We start from the raw sequence: 11,193 nt of genomic DNA on the forward strand, positions 1-11,193 counted from the left end.
ATCTATTTGACAGCTCTATCTTGAACTCTAAATGTAGGTTGATACAATTTAATTTCCTGCATCAACTCTACATCCCCCCCCGCCCCACACCAACTTAACAAATACTTCCACAACATATCTTCCCTTTGTTTTAGATGTGGCTCATAGAAAGGACGCATTCCTATTCGCAGTGCTCTAAACATCAGGAGTTCTGGTGTGTTCCCAGTATTTTCAGTCCTTATGCTTAACTAAGATATCCCTTCTGTCTGTAAAGTTCAATGAGCGGTTGTTCTATACCGTCAACAAATCCAAAAACAAATCATATCTACCCTTTAATTTTGATAGACATTATGCTCTTATGCTTTGTTTTAAGTGTTGGTGGTAAGGTGACCCTTTGGTGCCCTTGTATTGTCCAGTACAACTTCAAATTAGTTATATCATGATCTAAAGTCAAGCATCCTCACCGTGCTGAGTAATGAATAAGAAATGGGTGTGGAAGCTCTTTCTCACCGACCCTGCCTTGAAGGGTGAGGCTGCATGATGTCACCCCCCCTCACATCAATAACAGCCTTATAATGGAAAACAATCTTTGCAGCTCCAATCTCGACGGGGCTGACTTCCTCCACCAAATGAGCCTCAGTCCACCGCCCACTACACAAGGACAGGACGTAACACTCTCCCAGAGCTGATTTACATCTAAATAAATACAGGCCTAGACGAAACAATGCGCTGACCCGATAGAGGAACCGGCGTCTCTCCTCTGGGTGAGTCCAATTTATATTGCCCCGATCGAAGCAAGCTGCAGGGCCCGATAAGACCGAGGCCGCCTGCAGAGTGGAAGCATTGTACGTGGAGTCACCGCGCTCTGGTTAGCTGCCATATTCCTACAAAACAATGGAAGAAAATGGTGAATTAGTACATCACCTTTATAAAAAAGAGTATTTGTCTCAAGTCAGTTGTATTGGTTTGTGAAGGATCAATTATCAAAGTGAAACTGATTTTGGATCTGTGTCTGCAAGCGCCTGACCCTTGCAGCTGCTAACCAATCAGGGTTAGCTTGCCCATAATTAACCAATCATAGCGCTTCTTTACATACTACCAATCAAGCAGTTCCTATTTAACTTCTTTCTCTTAGATGCTCTCTCACCCTCTCCTCACCTTGGTGACGCTGAGAGCACAAAAGCAGCATTTTCTTCGACTGTTCATGTTGATACTGCCGCCTTCACGATATTGCTTTTAACCACGGCTGGTTTATTTGATAGGGGGTTTTGTGGTCAGTTGGATCCAGACCTCCTGCTGCAACAATGTTTTCCCTGATTTTAAATAAAACATGGTAGGCCAGGGTTCCTCTTACAGAGGAGATAACATGATGCAGTGCCCTACATGTTAAGAGATGAGCGGCCCTGTGTAGGTGCCGCTAAATCAGTTATTTGGGACCCCCAGGTGTCATTGGTGGTCCCAGACGGTCTCATTCAGTTAATTTACACAGAAAATAACTGCATCACAGAATGTATTCATTTGATCATGGGTTGCATACTTTCTAAAATTCAGGGAAAAAACATCACCCAACACAAAAAGAACTTTAAAAACCCTCAGAGAAAATGACATGCTCTGTGTTTTTCCTTCTCCATTTTGAACTTTCCTTACACTGCTTCCTCTTCAGGGCCTCATCCGAGCATCACCTATAAAAAGGCCTCCCAAAATCTTATCAGCCCCTCAGCCGGCTCCTGAGGCACCCACAACGTGTTAATCCCATCCTTCCACCGACATGTGGGTGCAGGGTTCCTCGAAGTCACGACCAATTACCGCCTGCAGCCGGCTGATGCAGGCCAGACTCCAAAAGGCTTAGCTCAACGTCGAACTTGGAGCCTCCTACCTTACCTTCCTGTCTGCTCTTTCCTCTACATTTTATCATTTACAGTCTCCTACAGTAGTACATTTTACAAGTCTTACTTTCAATTTCTGCTTGTGTTTTTAATTAAATCATGTGGGTATATAAACAGTCCCTACACCCATCTGTTGGTTTACAGAGAGTACCCTAAAGTATCACAAAGCATGCCTTTAAATAGATAAGAATGACCAATATATTAATTATATAATGAAGTTGTTACCTGATTGATTTCAGGGGTTGGGGGTATATAATAGGCCTTCGTTATTGGCCTTTTAAAACAATCTTACGGCCACCAAATTGAAGCTCAGTAGCCAACTGAACTATTTCTTGCTGTGGAAACTTTGGACTAAGCCCTATTTTAAAGGGAGAAAACTCCAGTGGTCTATCCATAGCATAGTTTATCAGCCAGGGTCAAGCAGGGATTTGGGTCAGCGGCTCTGGGAATGCACTTAGCCAAGGTGGCTGCAGTAGCTCTGTTAGCGGACTCAAGGTGTGGGTCAAGATGGCCGCTAGCCCCCCCCCCCTCGTCCAACAGTCTGGACGTTCAGCCGCCAGTCATCTCATCCAGGAGTCGCTCCTATATCCCTCCATGTGGGCTTGGGTTTCAAAATAGCGCCTTGCGACGGAACGGTGCTCGATAACACAGCTCAGAGTGTGTTTGAGGTGTCTGAGGAGTTGATGGAGGATTCAGGGCGAACACAGTGAGGCATGAAGGTGACTTGAGCTATCATGTTCCACATAAACAGATCAGGAAGGACTTCAGTGTAACATGGAGTAACAAATAAAGATCATTAAAATGGACAGGGTCAAAGTTTCTATAAATTGATCATTGGAAATTCAGAATTGCAAAATTGGGACTGTGACTTGACACAGACTTAATGCTGCTCTATTTATTGTGAAGTCAACTGGGGATGAATGGTATAGTTGTGATTATCTAATCACTTGATAAAACAGAAACACTAAATGACTTGAAGAGCTTACATGTCCAGAAAACAAGTCTATTATGCATAAGCATTGACTTGGATTGGTGTCAGCCATGTAATGTAATATTACAGCTTCGATGAAAAAGGTCCAAATATCATGTCATACACAATCAGCAACTTCCTGTGTTGAAAAATTAAGCCAATGCGGAAGTGGAAGCAAAAGTGCAGTTCCCCTTGTGTCCACTCGAGGCTGGCTGAAAAAGACCCAGATGTCCCGTTAGCATGCAGATTAAACAGCTAATTTTAACATCCTGGTTTAAAGCCTGGACTAAATAACTAGTGTCTTTGTTGTGACACGCTGTAGGGGTGGTGCCATTATTTTATTATTCATTGGTTTTGATTATATTGAAGTTAAGAGTTGTGCATAATAAGGGGCGTGTCTTATCTGACTGAGGCCTCAGCTCCAGCTCTTTCCTGTTCGTCTAAGACAGAATTTCTAACATGGCAACCGCCATTGCAGTGATTCACAACGTCGCTTCAGAAACCCATGGGTGATGTCCATTTGTCTATGTTCATACAGTGGTGAAGATGCAGAAATCTAAAAGACTTTAATCAACAGTTTGCCTGTAAAGACTCATGAACCGTCCAAACGTATCAGAAAAGACATTTCCTTGCTGTACTAGATATTAACATTATCATGACCAAAGACCATGACTAAAAAATGCACCAATCTACTATCAAATACATTATGATTATTACAATAATACATCCACTTTTTCTTGCATGTGGCTGCACTAAGCTGCACTAAAAATGGCTGCTGGTGAGCTTCAATTGTGCTTCTCTTTCAGACACGGCCTTTAACATGTGACTCTGATCTAAGTTGGACTTTTTTTCTCATGAAGGGAAACCCCCTCCTCCATACGCATCCTGCGCTCGTCTTAAGGCTCAATGCCATTGTAATGGAAGCCCTCCTCCAGTCAGACCCTCATATTTTTAGGACAGCTATTATTGTTCTGCTCCCTTGTTGCTTGTGTGCCCTAGGATGTGTTGCCCCGAACAAGGTCAGAATTCCTGTTTTGTGATCATTATTCCGCCGAAGAATGGGCATCACACCCACAATACTCTACTTGTTTGTCATCCATGGATACAAATAGACCTGAGATGGAATTCAGTGGAACTATTGTGGAGAAAAATAGTTTGGAGTCAGTGGAACTCAGCTGGAAGTTACACAGAGGCCATCTACTTTTGACGAGACTATCGGAATTAAAAAAGAAAGCTGCATTAATTTAATCCATCTGTGCAGCATTTAAAGGCTCCATTAATCATTATCAATACAACGATGGATGCTTAGAAGGCTAAGGAGTCAGAACCGGCATTTCTTGGGTTAGAAAACGTCACATTTAAGGGGCTAACTCAAGATCCTAAACTATGATTGGCTGTGTGTCTTGTCAGAGGCAGAAACTTGTGGGAAGAAAATCTAATATTTGGGCTGTGTTGCAAAAGGTTGTTTGTAACTTTCTTTATACTTTAATGTGACATTTCCTTTTGATTGTACTGAATTTAAACACACATCTTTTCTTTGAGAGATTAAACTAAGACAATTCCAATGTTGACGCTCTGTTGTCAAAGTTGAAACCATCTGTATGATACTTTAATGTATTTAAAGTAGATATTAATAGTGGAGACAGAAAGGGTAAATAAATTATGTTCATTGTTGTGTGTGTGTGTTACTGTGCACACACATCGTGACACCCCTGCATAAATAAATGGCCCAGTTGGACCCTGGATTCGCCCAGCTGGTGTAATTTGGCTCCAGCATAATCCAGCATGTGTGCTAATGTAGATCTTTCATTATGTTGCTAAAGCCCACGTCATTTTCAGAAATACTACGGGCGAGCACATGACATCATTGTCTCCTTGACCTCCATGACTTTGATGATAGTTTAATGAGAGTTATTGACATTCTGTAAAACATTCAGGTAATTCAGTGTAATATGATGTGCTGCATGTGGTTCATTTTATTTGTATTTAACATTGTCCTGCTTTTAGAGTATGAATATTTCTCTCCACAGGACAGCACATAGATCAAGCTGATTATTACATTTTAAAGTTATCTTGCATTTCCCCGCTAATAGGATGCATCACGTCCACACAACAGTTTAAAAAAAAAAAAAAAAAAACCTGGTGAGGATGTTTAGTGAGGCTGCTGGGACCATTGGAGCTTGATGCTATAGGACAGCTGCTGTGGCTCCTGTGTCCTCCTGCTGAGAGGGAGCCTATTTTAACAACCAGACCTATTGTCTTTTCCCAAGAATGACCAGAGAATGTGGCAACTCATAGGGTCACAAAGCCTTTAGTTTTGTGTGTGTGTGTGTGTGTGTGTGTGTGTGTGTGTGTGTGTGTGTGTGTGTGTGTGTGTGTGTGTGTTATTGGGGTGAGGGGTGAGACGTGGTTGTGTCCCCGTCATTCGCATCACTATGGGAGCACATGCCATCCGAGCTAATTACCTGCCTGGAAGGACCAATTAAGACGTCCTTTGATGCCCCCTCAAGAGCCGATAAACAGAGAGCTTACAGTGGGGAGGGACTAATGCGTTTCAGGACAGCAGCATGAACACTGATATTTGAAGTCAGCTGTGTGGGCACATGGCTCCCCCGTGTCTATGTCTTAGGATGTGCACAAACACAAACGTTTAATCACTTTAGCCGTTTTCACGTATGCACTCCTGAAAATTGGCAGGAGGACTGCCCCTGAAACCCTCCTGAGTTGGTTGTTCACATGCACCTCACAGCAGGAGACTATCCCTGCTGGACAAGGGGGGGGGGGGGGGGGGGGGGGGGGGGTAGGAGGCCACCCCTGAGGCATATGTAACATAATGAAGCAGTTTCATTAAATACACAGAAATCTCACCGCTATATAGGATATACATGTAGGTTTCATTTCTGGATATAACGTGCTACATTCACACATTGGCTCACTCTGACATCTTGTCGAAATTTTGCCGGGAGGCTGGTGAATTTCTGGACATTTTCAGGAGAGCGGTGCATGTGTGAAAGGGGCTTTAATCACTGCAGAATAATTTAACAAGTGAAACAGGCCGAATGGAGATGTGGACCAGACGCATTTGTAAAAGATGAGCTTGTAGATTTGATTAGATCCCAGGATACATATGAAGAACTGACCTCCTACACGTTCACTTTAAGTTTGCATCCTTACCCTTTTTGATAATAATCACAATTAAAACAGGCACATGTGATGTAGTAACAGGTCTAATGAACAGGAGTCTTCAACCGCACCAGCACAACCAGACTGTTCTTATCCTCAGACTAAAACCTCTTGGTGAGAATATTCTGCATTGTGAATGTAAAGTATTGCTTTCATGATGGATCCATTGTGTTTTGGCTTCAATACAACCATTTCCTCAGGACCAGCCGTAAAAAAAAAAAAAAAAGGAACACAGCACTTTGTTTCAACTGTGCTGCCCTTATCTTTTTCTAACTGTACGAGTGAAGCTGTCGCAACACTGTGAGATAGTCGTGATAAGAAAATGTCTGAGTCGTGCTATGAATAATCATGGCCACCAAGAGGAAGGGGTCAGAACAATAGAGGTGTTTCAGTCTGTCATTATATGAACAGCTATGGTTGTTGTTTGATTGCAAATGAGCTCACTGTTGACCGCTGATCTTTTTTTAAAGAGTGTGATTCAGGGAATTGTTGCTTACAAAAAAAGAAGTCATGTGGCAAATAAAAGCAAGCAGTGACCGCTGGAGTTAAAAAAACAACAACAATGAAGCAAATGCCAAATGGAAAAAAAACAAACTGGAAAATATTTGAGTGTCCACTTGAGGTTGGCTCCAAAAACCAGGGAATCCCCATTAGAGCAGATTAAAATGTCAATTTTTACAGTTCAAATTAGCGTGCTTACAGCCTTCCACAAAAACAACAAAACCTTACAACATGCTGTCCCTTTCTTTTGTGTCTGTGTGAAGATAACAACATACATAAAGAAATGAAAAATATAGATTTTTCTTTAATCATAACCACATTTCTCTTTGAAAGGCTGGTAGAAGATTGTGACCACATTTTCTAGAAGCAGAAATAAAATAAAAAGTCCTTTCCAACGTGAATAAAATGCATATGGCTCCATTCTTCTTACATTTCATTCCTAGACAAAGAGGCTTTGTGTCGGGCCAGGTTGTGTCTGACTTTAATACAAAGGGAACCATTTTCAGAAAACTAATTCTCCCACCTTAAATGTCCCTCCCTGTCGATGTTGGGACATGGGTAAGACAGTGATGAGGTTACTGAGCTGAAATACTGCTCCTGGATGTGTGGATAACCAGATTTTAACCAGGTTGCTCCAGGCCAAATGTTCCCCTTGTACAGAATTAGACATGTGGAGTGTTGACAGTATGCTGCCCTCTAACTCTAAATCCCAATAACTGTTGTACATTTGTCACTTAGAAAGGAGATTTATGGCTCTTCATATATGTAATGCTGCATTTATTGTCAAGTAAGAAAGAACCATAGCATTTTTTTACCTCTATTTGATGTTGTACCATTGTATATTTCATACATTTAATGCAATAAATCATGTTTGAGTTGTAAGGGTTTTGGATTCTTAATCAAAAATGACCAATGCTCTAATCTAGGTAATACACTTTTTAATACAATGTATTGTTTTCCTTCTGTTTTTTAACATCAGGTAATTATTTCAAAGGATAAAGATTTTTTAGATTTTTAATCACATAGCAGGACAGGTTTGACTAAATAAAAATGGGTCTATCTCTTTGGTCCTTACTGACATTTATTTTTGCTTTATTAACAAATTAGACCGACTTGTTTCAGCTTGTGTCCTTTATCAGGGTCGTCCATGTTGGATCATCATCATTTGGATGACCCCGATGAAGGGCACAAGCCGAAACGTGTCGGTCTAATTTGTTAATAAAGTTTATCTTCATAAGTGTTGCTGGAGCATTTTGATCTCTTCAAGCCTTTCACTCTTCATGCACCTTGGTGAAGAGGCGGTGAAGTTGTGCCAGAAAATCCCGCTTTGCAGACTTTTATATTCCCTACAGGATGACTAATGCTGCCTTTGGTTATCCCCTGACATTTTCCCCAGCTCCTTTATGAGGCAAACATTTGTGGGCTTTTAGTGTCTTGACAACTAGCCTATTGGATGGACCACAACAGAATCATATTGTTTTGTAAAACTGGATTCAAATGACTTGAAATAACTTTTGAAACTCCCTCATTTTCAACCAGACATATCGTCAACTCCAAAATTTGTCAAATTTGGTCCTACAAATACACATTACTGGCAAATATGTTGTAAAATTCCAATCAGGTTCACATGCTTTAGCGTCAGTCAGAAAATGGAAGCTTCTAAAACGGTGAATTTGGCAAAGGTAAACATCATGAATTATTTTTGCAGCCAACAAAGCATCAAATATTTTGGCTTCTTCTGAGACATGTTCTGGCAAGTGAAATTTTCTGGTTTCATCATAATTTGCCTTCTTGTAAAACCAAGTGTTATCCTAGATTGTTTATACACTCTGTAATTTGACTTCTAAGTGTTCAATGGGTTTTCATGTTCCTCACAATGATCCTTTTATTGTGCCGTTAAGGTCATCTATTTAACAGGCATATTATAAGCATCAACTTTTACTCTCTAAGTATCATGTTTGGCTGTTTGTATGTGTTGAAATATTTCCTCTAATAGGATTAATAAAGATAAATCAAAGTGAGCATGTCAGCATTTCGATGTTAGCATTTAGCTGACATTCCAAACTTTAGTAGAGCGGCTAGTAAGGTTAGCATAACTGCTGACTGGTGTACTTGTTTAAAATATGCAGTTGCATAACAAAGGCAACACCCACTGATTTGGCAATTTCATGTGGTTTAATCAACATTAAATTGCTCTTTAGTCCAATTAGCCAAAATGCTAGTTTGACATTTACTTCTCTGGGGAGTCGACTCTGAAATTATAGTGATTACAAATGTAGAAAATTGTCACCGTTATTAAACAAAGCTCACTTTACAAGGCTGTGTCTCAAAATATGTTTATTACCTGGGCCAGGCTAGATTCATGATATCTTGTTGTCTGAGGTTAAAAACCAAACCAAAACCAATATCAATACAATTAACGGCATTAGGATCTGGCTTTTTTCGGACGAATGATAAAGCGTTTCTTAAATGGGGAAGATAATTGATCGGCCATGTCGTAGGTTATTTGCACAGAAACATGAATTCAATCAGAAACCGAAAATGAGACATAAAATCACTTTATATTTACTTAACTGGAGTAGAAAACCTAATAGCTATTTGTCTAGTTGTATTACGATCTAATGAGAGATTCAGTTTCCCATGTGAGAATAATGAAAAACCCCTCAATAGATCGATTGAAATGAAATTGAGTTGACCTCACGGCTGAGGTCAGCAGACCCAAATGTGGCTTCGGCCAAACTTAACCCCTGCCCGGACCTCTGGGTGTCCTCTATCTGCTTTGACAGCAGCCGTTGTTTCTGGGGGAGGGACGGAGGAACTCGTGTCCCCTGACGGCTCACTCGAGGGTGACGGTTTGGAAAGTCCACTTTGACCTTTGACGTCAGGGGCTTCAGGAGCGGACAGTCGGTGCCTCCCCCTCTCCGCCATCCTCTCAGAGGCTTGTCTCTGGTTGTTTGACCCTTCAAACGACCCCTGGACACTGTCCATGTCAGTCATGTCCTGGCTGTTGGCAGTGGGCTTTAAAGAGCAAACACTAACACCGGCTTTAACCAAAGAGAGCCTAAGCAGAAGACTCTCTTTGTTTAATATTGTGATGTATCTGCTTTATGGTCAGTGATGACAACATTTTTGATTTTGAAGTTGTTTTCATATGTAGAACTTTTCTTGACGAGCTTCTCATAGTTACAAAAACATTATGTCCTACATTATGCTCTTAAACAATCCAGTGGTTCCCAACCTCAGGATCAGGACCCAGGAAAGGGTCCCAAAAGAATCTGAGGGGTCACAACGTGATAAAAAAAAAAAAAAAAGGTGTTTTTTTTTCATGTTTATATTTTCTAACCGTTTGTTAACTTTTCTTTTTCCTATAAATAAAACCGGTCTCATAGTGACCACAGATTTGAACGCACTAATAAACTCTGAAAGGATCAGACAAATATATAAATATATAACTGTCAGGAAACAAACTGCTGACTAATTAGAAGCTTGTCATGCATTGAAAATAACACCTTAGTAATACTTTGTGATGAGACAAGGCTGCACTAAAAGGCTTATAGCGCCCTCCGAAGCCTTAACACAGTACGGCAGGAACAGTGTACTGAGGTTCACACAATGACAGCTGATGTTTGATTTATTGAATCTCCCTTAAAGATAATGTTCATGTGATCACAAATACTCATGTTTGGGTTTAATTATGTTGGTGCGGTACCATAAGTGTCAAACTGTTTGCTGGTTTCATCTTTTGTCACAGGATAAAGATTCAAAACCAGAAACTACCAAAATAATTCAAGTCACACCCCTCCCTCTCCTCCCAACATTTCCTGTCTCTCCTCAGCTGTCTTATCTGATGAAGACAAAGAGGCCACAAAAATAACTTCAGCCTATCAAGTTAATGAGTAAGCAAAGATAACAAGTCACTCAATTTAAATAACTCTCCTGTATACTTGATTTTTTTTTGCTGATCAACTATATCTGCATTGAAATATCACATGTAGTCTATAATTATTTTTTTTTACCATAAATACATTATTTACTTTTCAATCTGTCTGCTGTCGTATGCAAGCAGGTCGAGACTGAGACTACATCAGTGTGCAGTAAGCTTCATAGAAGACGATGTGCAAAGACAATGCATCCAAGCAACAAATATCACAATCATGAGGACTTTGAAATAAACAGAGGCACTGCTCGTCAACAGGCAACGCAGGAGACTGCTTTGGGCCCCTGGCATGGGAGCCCCTTAACAGTTTTTAAAAAGCACACAGGCACTAGAGTGAACTCAAGCCATGCTCGCCATCTGGAGGAGACTCTGGGAAATACACAGGAATCACTGCACTCCAGATGAATGGAAACAAGAATTAAACTTCAAATGGCTGATGTAATCACAAGGAAAATATAATCTAAAGAAGAAATGACAAAAGTATGTATTGTATATTGAAGCACTTTTCTTAAAAACTAAAATGTCAGTGATTGTATATCTCTGATGAGAAAAGGGCTGCTGCAGTTAAGACTGATCCATTTTCATGTTTAAGCAGTTCAAACACTGATGTCGTCCTTTTCTCGGTGTGTTGCCAAAGTTGGAAAACCAAACAAAATGCAACAACTGTTTTTTTTTACAAAATGATTACAATTGTTTATTTGTTTACAGGCTGAAGGAAGGAAGCAAAATATGAAAAC

The sequence above is a fragment of the Labrus mixtus genome, chromosome 12 (genome assembly GCF_963584025.1).
Source record: "Labrus mixtus chromosome 12, fLabMix1.1, whole genome shotgun sequence".
In the NCBI taxonomy this organism is placed as follows: Eukaryota; Metazoa; Chordata; class Actinopteri; order Labriformes; family Labridae; genus Labrus; species Labrus mixtus.